The sequence below is a fragment of the Stylophora pistillata genome, chromosome 2, assembly GCF_964205215.1.
Source record: "Stylophora pistillata chromosome 2, jaStyPist1.2, whole genome shotgun sequence".
Taxonomy (NCBI): domain Eukaryota; kingdom Metazoa; phylum Cnidaria; class Anthozoa; order Scleractinia; family Pocilloporidae; genus Stylophora; species Stylophora pistillata.
The window spans coordinates 22,197,152-22,209,965 of record NC_142520.1 but is presented as its reverse complement, the minus strand read 5'-3'; positions in this window follow the sequence as shown (position 1 = coordinate 22,209,965).

The window sequence follows — 12,814 nt, the reverse complement described above, 5'->3', positions numbered from 1 at the left end:
CACAGATACTAATAGGGTGCTACTAAGCTATGATACTTGCAGTTGAACTAAAAATGTAGCAATTGCGGAAAAAAAGTCTGGGAAAAGAAAATTTATACTTCAAGCCCATCAACGTTTTTCTGTTAAATATTCTAGGTGTATTAAAAATCTTATGAATTTACCAATTTGCTACGTTTTTTCATTAAGGAGCTTCACAACACTTTTTAAATGGTTTTTTAAAACCCATTCACTGTTTAGTTTATCTAAACCCATGTAAACAAACACTGGTTCCACAAGACAAATAACATAGACTCACTCCAGGAATTATGATTACTCATTAAGGAGCGATCTTTGATTCAGTTGTTTCCATTGTTAGTGGTATCAACCGCTTAAAGCTACTCGGTATTTTTTCAATGTTAAGTACTCGAGATTAAGTGCACTAGAACATAATCGGATCCAAATGTATAAATGTACAGACATTTTCCGAAGTTTCAAGAGATGTTCCGTCAGACATCTTTGTCGGAGTAGAAGATAAGCCATCCTAAGGAGGAAAAGCGCAACTACCCCTTTTCTCCAGAGGGAAAAACTAAGCAAAAACATAATGTGACTTCACAACAATTTTCAAATGGTATTTTAAACCCATTCCAGTTTAGTTTATATAAGCCAATTTAAACAACAACAAAAAAAGTGGTCAAACGTACAAATAACATAGACTTACTCTAGGAATCGTGATTACCCATTAACGAGCGATTTTAGGTTCAATTTTGTCCATTTCTTAGGAAATTAAATGGAAATCAAATCAAGAGGCTACAAGCTGGAGTCTTCGACAACAACTTCGAGTTGACTGAGTTGTAAGTAACATTCATAAGTTAACACTTGATGATTGTTTAGAAAATGATCCTAAAATCTTGTTATTTACATTGTACTCTTATTAACTTTGTTATTAAGCTCTTTCTTTGATTTCTTGCTCTAAGGGTATTTAAGCTCAGGGATCCTAGGAACCATAGGTCCCTATATGACAATCAGATAGCAGAACTACCACCCGGAGTCTTCGATGTTAGCTCGGTTATTATTTTTTTTTTGCCCGCCAATTGTTTTTTTTGGAAAATGCGAGAGCAAATTTTGTCTACCTAAGATGGACCTTTTTATTCGTGGCGAAAATGGTAAGAAATGATTTGCTCTACTCTCCGGTGGCGAAATGTACTGCTTGATATTTAACAAAGCCATTAAATGCACAGTGTTGTGTAACTCAGGTTATCTGTTTTAGTGGTATTAACCGCCGGTAGTTACTTGGCATTTTTTCAATTACTTGGCTTTTTTTAAATGTCAAGTACTCGACATTAAGTTCACTAGAACATACTTTTCTAAATGTATCAGGCGCACAGATATTTTCCGAAGTTTCAAGAAATGCGCAGTCAGACATGTTTGGCAGAGTAGAAGATAAGCCATCTTAAGGGGGAAAAACGCAACTTCCCCTTTTCTTCAAAAGGAAAAGCTAAGCAATAGCATTAGGAGACTTCGCAACACTTTTGAAAAGGTATTTTAAACCCATTCCCAGCTTAGTTTATCTAACCCAGTTTAAACAAATGGTCAAAAGGATAAATAACAAGCACTTGCTCGACTGAAATGCGATTGAAATGTGATTTTAATCGTTAATAATCCCACTAAGTTTGAAAACAACTTCAATTCGATAAATCTGTAAGTCAAAAATTCAAGACATAAAAGATTAGCTCGGTAATTTATTTTTTCATTTTTCCCGCTAATTGCTTGCTTTCTAAATTTCAAACTACAATTTTCCTCATCCTCTCCCCCATTTGTATTCTTTCTGTATTCACGCGCAGCGCACGTGAGTTTAAAAGTTAGCCAATCAGGTCAAAGAACTCTAACCTTGACTTTGAAAATTTACCTGGAGAATTTTTTTCGGGTATCCTTTGCTGTTTTATTTTACGGAGTTGTTTTGGTTTTTGAGTTTTCGTTCGAGGTAATTTTTTATCCCTCAGTTTGGAATTCTAAGAGGCTTCTCAAGTTTTATTTGATCCGAAAGTTGTGGTTGTTTTAACACATGCTTTTTAAATACATATTTCTGTGGAGTTTGGAGTCTAGCCTTTTTTTTGGTAATTGGAGTTTTTACACAGACTAAACGGAAGCACCTTTTAAAGTGTTCAATAATAGTACCAAAATGATCCAAGTGCAATTTCACAATTATTTTGCGAGAAAAAGTCGAATGTGAGATGATGAATAACCAAAAAAGTGCACAGCCACGAGTTGTTCATGAAAATCTCTCATTTTGACAACGAACAAAAGCTACTTCCTTTCCAAATGGAGTACAGTTCGAATAGCTTCAGCTAAAGTTCTCCAGCCCTATTCTAGTGAGAGTGTTTGATATAGCGCTAACCGCTGGAGATCCCCTTTCCCAATGCACAGATAGAGAAAACCCAGACACCTGCTCTTCCCTTTACCTCTTTATGACCTATCACAGCCCTTTAGTACCTTTATGACACACAGAACATTGATGGCAATACAAAGTGAGGCGAGTAAAAACCTGGCCCTAGGAAAATTGGTTCCCAACATCTTGTTCTAGTATCATACATCAGAAAGGCTAGTAAAAACCGTTACGATTGGCAAAATTGAATCTAAACGTATGGCAAGAGTCAATAAAGTTTTATGTCCTTAAAAAAATTGCTACCTCTTAAGCACCACTCGGTTTCTGTTCAATGTTACCCTTCGACACTCACTACTTTAACCACAAACTGACTAAATTCAAAATATCAACTTGGTACAGACCATAAATTCAGGGTAACCTTCTTTTTGTAGGTACTTAGAGGACAATGAGATAGCAGAGCTACCAGCTGAAGTCTTCAATAACAACAGAAAGTTGGCTAAATTGTAAGTAAAATATTCATGTTCCTGCTAAGTGACTGGCTTTACGCTACTAGCCAAACTTATACTAAAATAGACTTTGTTGTTCATAGCGAGCTCGAGCAAAAGGGGGTCAGGGGAATTTTAGAAAAAATGGAAGCAGTAAACAAAGAATTAGCCATTATTCCGTCGAGCAGAGGACCAAAGAGCCAATACAGAAAAAGAGCCGTATCAATAACACAATTTGATCTAAAATAATAAAAAAGCTAAGTTAGTTCTCGGCCTCCTGCGCTATTTACCTCAGGCAATGACAGTATGTTATGGACTCTTAAACTTTACCAGGTTATAAAAAACTGGGTCTTAACACAGATCGCACCTAAAAAGAAAAAAATGACAAGTGATAACAACCTTTTTTATTTGAATTTTTTGTCGACAGGCATTTACACTAGTGACTAGTACTATATCACATTAAAAGGAGGACAAAAAAAGCTTTACATAAAATTGTTTCTTTCCTAAAATGCATGTACTTCAAATAATATGAAGGAAATGTCATAAAATTTGCCTAACTTATCAGACAACTTGTGACTCTGAAACAGCCTAAGCCTGAATGGAGTGGAATTAGAAGGTAACTTTTAAACAAAAAATATGCCTTATTTTATGGGCAAGATATCCAAAGAGTTTCGCTGAAAAAGAATAGAATGATACAGAATTAATAACACATATAACTACCACTACATACAAATAATACATATGGACATTTTTTTTTGCAATCAATGTACTTGCAGAAACTCACAGGACGAGAAACCTAGCGTTCGACTTTCGGAAAACTAAGGTTGAATTCACGGAAAACGCGTCATTTTCCTGACGTTTATCCGTGTTTTGCAAACGGAAAATCCGATATTTTCTGTGCGTTTTCGCCTCAGTGAATCTAAGTATTCGTTACTTTATTCGGTAGTTTTCCCCCGCGATAAATGTAGATAAAGGATTCATTTTCCGGCATTAAACCCTCGGTTAACGCAAGGCAAACAGCTTGTCTGCGTTTGTTCATTGGCATTTTCTGAGCGATCAACAATGTATTTACCGGAGTTAACGGCTGAAAACAGGCATTTTCCGGTAAGATTAAATGAGTGTAAATACGGAAAAACGTAGTGTTTTCCTATGTTTGCCGTTCGTGTAACGCATAGAAAGTATCATACTTTCTTCTATTCGCAACACTTTTCCGCGATGATGAATTGGAGAAAATTCCTTTAAACTCATTTTCGGCGTTTTACCATTCATTGCTGTTCGGTTAACTTCTGGAAAGTAACATGAACTCTGCAGCAGTTTTTTCGCATTTCAACGTTGTGTTCGCTGGAGTTAACCAGAAAGCACGCACTTTCTGGCGTTTTCTGCAACGGTGAGTTCGTGTGAGGTATGCATTTTCTTGCGTTTACCGTCGCTCGGTTAATCGTTGCTCGACCCAATCCGTGTAAGTGATCCAACTGCCTGAAAAGACCCTAATCGACACCGCGGAAATACTATTTGGTGACGTCACAGTGGTCAGTGGTCATCAACATTAGGCTGCCAAGTGCTTCCATGTGATTTTGGACTAGTTCGATGAAAACATCGGCCTTTTGCAAGGTTTTAAGTCGGAAAATATCCATGATACTTCTCCTTGTTTATTATGTTTGATCCTTTGAATGGGTTTTTAATACTTAAACCACGTCTTAACAAATAACGGTACAGGGGAGTCATTTTGTTTGGAGTTTTGTGCTGTTCGCTGACTTTAGCTGGCCGTCGTACTTACGAAGTGCGATCGTGGTTCGTCAGTCGCCCTCGCCTTCAGAATTGTCAAAAACAGCGATAGTTATCCATACAAAGCAAGAGATTAGTTCTGTAAGATAATTTTCCAGCGAGTCTGAAGACTAGTTGGATTTTTAAGTGTTATTAGCATGAAGCGATACACGTAATTATTGAGTTGTGAAAATATTCACACTCACTTTGCGCCGGCGTGCGGTGCCTTTTCATTTTGGAAATCCTTCGCTTGGTTGAGAATTTTACTTTTCTAGACTGATTTTTCGCCATTCCACCTTTCTGATTTTCTGTGCCTTTAAGAACGGGTATCCGTAACGCTCGAAACGTCAGCTTTTGTAATCGTTACGGTTGCCAATTTACCATTTCAACTTTGTTGATAGATCCAAATTAAAATATGAAAACATTTGTACATTTCATATACTTGCAGTTTTATCAAAAACTTATCTCTCATGAACAGAATAAGCCTGACTTAAGCTCATATAATGGTGATGTTTACAAAGGGAGTGGAAATCGAAGAAATTGTGATTTGTTTGTATTTGAGACCGTCCAGCCTGATTGGTTCATTTACAATTTATCTTGAATTAAGTCTTTATTGATATTAATCGATTGTAGATCTCTATTACTTGTCTTTGGTACGTTTTCTTGTACTTGTTACTACAACTGCTACTTTAATTTCCCAAACAGCTGTATTTGTGTTACACGAAAGCATTTTCAATGAAACCCACTTTTTTATTATGATTATTATTATTGTTATATTTTTATAACTCAGTCATTTGAAACTTTTACAGGCACATGTATGTTTACCTGAAGTATATTCCACTACCTTGCATGTGCATTGCATTAATTTATGCAAATAATCAACCACTCTTCTTCTTCTTCAATTCATTTTTTTTTGGATTAGCTTTGCATAGCTTTACATAGTTTCCATGTGCTTAAGGAATCATATACATCACATGCTCTGAAGCACTGTAAGGATAATTATTACACGACTTGGGCAGTCAGAGGGCCAATAACTAAAATCAACCAATCAAAATGCTCTATTGCCGGTCAATAATCTCTCAATATTGGACCGGGCACTGTCCTGAATGGTCCCGAATGATACCGCACTTGTGTCCCTTTGAACTTCAGTCGTATAATAAATCTCTTATTAACCAAGCTTGCTCGGGACCGTACTGGAAGAATATCGGCCCTCAGCCTTTTTTGTACGGACCGAGCACAGCCCGGTCCGTACTGTCAAGACCTCGGGCCGATATTCTCCCAGTGCGGCCCTCCCGCTTGGTTAATAAGATATATTTATGATCCCCATCAGTAATATTACATCATATCCCCACACTGAGAACATCATTATGAAACATTCCTATTTGACTTGTAACCATTTTTTTTCAAGGTGGCAAAATATATGTATATTGCTGAAACTCGTTGAGAATTTCTTATTGACTACAACTAGCGTAGCCATACCAGTGCTCCCCTTCCCCTGTAATAAGCTGGGAAAAGGACATCTGCATGGTGCTATAATTGTTCATGTTTGGGAATATCCCATCACTGATTTTTATTTGACTAGATGGGCACAGTAGTACAAGGCTAATTACAAGCTTTTGGTTACTCCTCAGGATTTACTGTTAACTGGGAATTTACAGCTGACTTAATCTAATCAATTTTCTCCTGAACATTCGTTAACTTCATTTGTTCGACTTCAGAAAATACTTCTGATAATTTCCCTCTGACATTTCTAATTTGGAACATTAATCATCATAATCATTATGTTCTTTACACCTCCATAAGCACCCAACAAGAATTCTTTGTTTATAACTCAGGCATGCAGCCTCTGAATATAAGAAATCAAGTTTAGAAGATAGTTGATTCATTCAAGGCTGTTGCAATATGAGAAAAGACAATGCAGTGCTCTATTCACATCGATTAAATTATATTATAATAATTATTTTACCTTACAGTAGTTTTGTTTCTTAAAAATTTGTTTTCTAGTAGTACCAAGATGGTAATGTTACTTTGTGAATCAGGGAGTTAAATAAAGCAGAAGTATTCTGTTAGCTCAGTACATTTTATGTTGCAGATGGCATTAAGTTAGTTAAGAAAGAAAAGAAAAAGCAAAAATAAATAAAATAAAATGATTAATGAGGGAAAAGCAGCTTGAAAAATAGACATACTACAAATAATTCATAATTGCAATGAGAAATACTTGTTGGGAAAGTAAAACTATTGCTCAGAAATAAAATTACAGCTCAGAAAAAAAATTTCAAACTAAGATGGAAAGTGAAAACTTCTTTATTATCATTATAATGGACATTTTGTACTTAAAGCATACCTCGGTTTATTCTTCCTCTAGTTGAGCCAGTCTTTGTACTTTTGGGGGCTTCAGTCCTATGCATGTTACAGTCGTAGGTTTTTTGGCCAACTATGATACATATAGTAACTAGTGGGGATAGGGTGGCCGTGCTACACGGGCATGTTTTGTCTTCTTTTCGGCGAATCTGACCAAAATACCGTTGACATGCCCATTTATACGGTTCAAGCCACTGCTTTACAAACCTGATAGTGCAGCGTCCTCGGATCACCGCTTCAACCATTCAAAAGTCGTCTCATTTTTAGCCTTGGTGCATAAGCTCTTTTATAAACAAATTAACTTGTTTTTTCGATAATTTTTACCTTTACATTTTAGTTTTATTTTTATTGCATATTGCTTTTATTCTGGGGGCTGCCGTCAATGAGAATTTAGTTCCTCTCTGGCTTGACCCTTTTTGCCTTTCGATGTTATTTCTATTGTTATCTGTCTGTATTATTATTATTATTATTATCTTATTATTTAGGCAAATGAAGTTATTATAAATAAATAAATAAATAAATAAACTTAGTTGCCACGGAGCCGCCAGCGAAAAACAACAATTTCATATCGTGTGCAACTTCAGTTCGGCTTTGGGAAGTTATATAATTGAGCTTAAGAACTATCCAAAAGGTGAGCCGAGTTTCAAAGCTAAGTTTACAGTATTCTTTCTAAGTTTTGACTTTTTACTTTGTCGATTTGACTCACGGCGAAAAACATTGTAAAAGTTATCGGCATTTCATGGTTTCGTTGAGGTGTCCGCTGACCAGTAAAATACTGTATCGTGCCCTAAAAAACGTATTTCCGCGGTGTCCTGCTAATCGCACTTAGTTAGAGGCATTGTCGGCGATAATATTGCGCATCCGTTATTTATGACGCCGCTAGTTTCAATGGGAATAATCTGAGGGCTCTGTTAACCGATGTGTATAAGGGGCTTGGGGATGTAAGTCGAAATTACACGGCGCGAATTTTGAAAATACAACTGTACGACTGCATAGTCGACCGTAGATCGCACTTTGAACGGCCGAACGATGTGTTGGTGCCAAATAAAATCCAAATAAGCTAAATTATGGGAATGAGAGTCAACAAGACTCAATATCTTCTAATTGTTTTAGCCAAAATAATACTTTTACTGAGTCTTCCATGCACACCGTTTCACGTACGGTCGACCGTTGGTCGCAATATTGGATGATTCTTTCATTTGAGCTAATATCAAGGGGCGGAGCCAGCCTATTTATAGCGCACCCTCGTGTTTAAACCTGCTCAAGCCGTGAACGAGTCGTCACGTGACCTCTAAGATAGTAACGGGAAGAATTTACATAGCAACCGGCCATCGTATTTAAATAATTAATTAATTATAATTAGTTAATTAATTAACAATATTTCCGGGTGCAGATTCTGAAAACTGTTCCAATCTTTTTATTTCTTTTTTCACACCAATATCCTTTAAGCACAAAAGCTCACGAATAAAATAGATACCGGGATAGTACGAGAGTGCACGGTGCGGGAAATATAAAACATTTATGCATTCCTTTTTTTTCAGAATTTATCATAATTGTACACCGTTTACCGTCCCTCATTCAATTGTTCATTTTAAAAATCCCTGTGCTATTTGGTAAATAAACCTCTTCTGGCCGGCGGCTGGTATGTCGGCTGATAATGTCCGCGGCGGAGAGATTGTCCGAAAAATGAATATTTAGCCGAGAAGCGAAGTTTCGAGGGCAAATATCAAATTTTGAGGATAATCTCTTAGCCAAGGACATTATCATGACATACCAGCAAGCCAGAACGGGGTTTATTTATTTTTCAACCCTCCCATTTATTTTCCATTAATTTTTGAGCAGGATAGTGCAGGCGCGAGCCTGTGTTCACGAATGGTAATCCTCCGCAGCTTTTTAATCTCTTTCGTCACCTGATTCTGTGACAATGCTTTCGGGAATTAAGATATTGTTTGGATCTAACAATTGTCGAAGGACTTCGACATAGGCCTCAGTGCATTTCTCCAGAGAAATGCTTCATCTGAAAATCACTGGAGAAATTATTTATGTTAAAAAACAGAAAGTTTTGATATCTTCCTACTACAAGTCAACTGTCAAGGACCTAGAATTAAACAAACAACCATCAAAATCGAGAACGATTCATCGTCAATTGTCAAAGTTAAAATCGTCTCCCCACCCCCCCCCCCTCTTAAGTACAACACTTTGATACAATTTGTCACCCAAAGAAAAACTCGGTAAAATATTTCCATTTGAACTACAAAGACGATAGGGGTCCACAGAACTTGGTTGTGTATGAGGATGCAAAGTAATAAAGTTTACCTAAATGAATTACGGGTCAAGCAATCATAAATCCTTAAGAAAAAATAAGGCGATGTCAGCAGGTATCCGGAAAGGATACGATATCCTTATCCGGAAATCGGATACTTTGGAAATGAATACTGCTCTTAAAGGCTCCAAGTTTAGTATCAATATTGCTTTTTAACTTGTCAAAGATTCGATCTACAAGATCGGCGATAAATTCTGAACCGTAAGAGCTTCTCCGCGGGATTATTCGATCGATACACGCATATGCGATAGACCGTCAAACAAAGAATCATTCTCTCTTTCTTTTTTATCCTATTCTTTGGAGCGTTCTTATATCAAAGCGGAGAACTGGAATCTATACTTGAAGAAATTACCAAAGTATTGTGCGAATAAAGTGTAGTACGCTGCGATTAAATTGAAAAGCGTTTACTCGCGTCCGTTACACACTTACTCTTAACCAAAAAACGAACTGCATATCCTAGAATAGATTAAATACATGCGATATATATGCATGCAAATCCGTAGGTCCTGAGTGTATTACAAGTTGTTGCTTACTGTTGCTCGCGGATCGTGATTACTTCATCGAGAATTACGATCTAGACTTGTCTTTTATTCCAAAAAGGATCATGATTACACGGTGTCTTATCCTGGACTAAAACTCTGACTAGAATTTTCTAAAAAGCACTAACTAAACACGGAGACGTCAATCTAACCAAACTATTAAGAGACCAAACAGCGATAAGTAAAGTAACCAGATCATTCGGCTTAAATGTAAACCCCGAAAACTTCTAAAAGTTCTAAATTAAGGGATAACAAATTGGCGTAAACGAAATGTCAAAACAAAAATATCTTATCAACACACCGACACTGTGATGTATTCACAGGTTCTACCTAATCTAGCTTCAGTCATCGTTACCACGCGCTGGTCTTTGGCTGGCCCATAATGACATTTGTAAATTAATTGACAAAATTACAAAAACTGCGAAAAAATTATCTCTCCTTACATTTCATAATGGCAAAGAAAAAGCTTCCTTTCCACAAGGTTAGGCTCTTAATTTTGCATAATTGCGCAGCACCTTATTACGAAAAATTGATACACTGTTTCAAATGCTCCTTGACAAAACGACTGTCTTCTCAGTTCATTTCTGAATGGTAAAGGAAATGCCACCAAAGAAAGCACAAACGCCCTGTGGATTCTCAGAAATAGGATTGGCCAATGGCTAATACATGTTACATGGATGGATGTCTGATATATCGGCTCCGCGCGATCAACGAAATGTAATAATGCAGTGGACACGTTTGGCTCAAAATATGAATCTCTTGCAGTATCAGTAGCTTTGCTTCTTACACAAAAAATTTCTCACCACTTGAAGGCATTGATGATAACGATAATGCATTTATATCAGCAATGCAGCTGAACGCTCGTTACACAAACTAACTGCCATCATTTGTTGACAGGCACTTGGACAACAACCAGTTGGAGGACTTACCGAAAGAGATATTCATGAACAATACCTTCCTAAGAGATCTGTAAGTCAAAAGTGAAGACTATTCCTCCTAATTTTAATCCTACAGGCAATGTAAAAGGACAATGCACAGGGAAAACGAAAGTGTTGAAGAGATAGTTGTAACAGTTACTACACTGAAATGATCAGACATATTCACCAAAGTTAAAAAAAAAAGATTACTATTGTTTAAAATAGAATATTGATAAATAAGGCCACACTTTGCAGTCTTCAATCAGACCATCCTTATGATACATGTATATCAACCCAGTCCACAGGGTCTTAGCCTAGTTACCCTTCGAGTTTTAGGTTGGGAGGAAGGAGGCGGGATATGGAAAGTTGCGTAGCCACTGGAGGCTTATTTCTTTCATCCTAGGGGGGAGGAAACTCGTCCACTTCCGCTTGATTCTGCCGGCGTAAACTCCCTAGCGTCCTTTTCGCGGTAAAAAGCTTTACGGGTTACCAGGCCAAGAAATGAAATTAATGATAATCTTCTTTCTGCTGTGGATTCAAAGTAGTTTTTAGGGAGCATGGGCGGAAGGTTGAAAGGAAAAGAGGCTGTAGACCAATATCCCTGCCAATAAAAAATAACTTACGCTAACGAATAACGCTTCAGATATATTGTGACGAAATATATACGTAAGAACTATTTGAGTCTTTAATTTCTACAAGAACTAAGGTGACTATGGTAAAAAGAGAATTAATTTAAATCAAATAAACCTATCTGACACTCGCATGAGAAGAATATAATTAGTAATATAAGAGATATTGTTTAATAACATTTTCATTTCTCAACTTAAAGTCAGCCTAAGTACATATAATCAGGAACAATGACACTTACAGTGTATATATCTAGTAGAATATCATCAAATGTTACAGCTTTCATATTATATTAGAGCCGTGATACCACGTGGAATATTTTGTTTAGGTTACAATGCGAACAATTTTTAGAATACTATTTCCTTACTTGCTAAAAAAAATATTTAAAGTGATGACCGAAAAAAATACAGCGTGAGAAGATTAGTTGTTTTTGGTATCGGAGTTTTCAGAGGACATGGAAAAAAAGATCACCAATCATTTGGCTCGAGAAACTCGTATGGGGTGGAGGAGGGGAGTTTTGCGGTTGGTAGAGCAGAAAAAGGTGACTTGTTTTCCAAAAAGAATGCAACATAGTGGCCCCGATAATGCTTGGGCAAAAGAAACGATAGTAGGCAATGGGAAAGCTTCTTGATTACACTTTTTTCAAACTCTTAACTTACAGTGTAAGAAGAACTTGGTTACCTTGTTTCCTTTTATTATAAGTTATTTTGTTGTTTTCCAAGCCTTTTACTTTTAAATTTTAATTTTGCGCGGGGCGATAGAAACATTCAACCTATTAAAAAGGTGTTCAATATTGAACCAGAAATATTTTGTTTAGATTCAGGCGTAAATTGAAAGAAAATTGTTCAAAACCAATAACCAAAAAAACCCAGGATAGAAGAAAATATGATAGCAGCCATATTTGAAACTTTTAAACTTTCTGCTTGTTCTGATTTAGACAAATCCGTGTTCGAATAATCTTCTTATCCACCCTTAGGAGCGGACATCACTAATCGTAAAATATGCAGAGTTTGTCTACTACAGCTTGTATGCAAGACTACTATGTCAGGTTTCTTTTGATTTTAAAAGCTTCGGCTAATTCCTTAGCAGAGATAAAAATTTTATTCCCTCCCTCTGTCTTGGGAAATAAGCCTGATCGTATCATATGAATCTGTGCATGCGCATGCACAATAAAATAGGTTTCATTTAATCTTCAACAAATTTATTTTCATGTGAAGGTGTAGTCTGATCGTCTGGGTGAGTGTAGTCCTGAGAAGGATTGTTGTCGGTGGTAGTGACTGACGTTTCGACAACCTGTGCGGAAGTCATCATCAGAGTCAAGTGAATGATTGTTGTGTCAGTAGAATGTTCTTATTCCAGTTCGTGTAAAATGATCGGTTGGTTTTGCCGCGATGTTATTGGCTGTAAGACTCAATTGACGTAAGTCGGTCGTGATT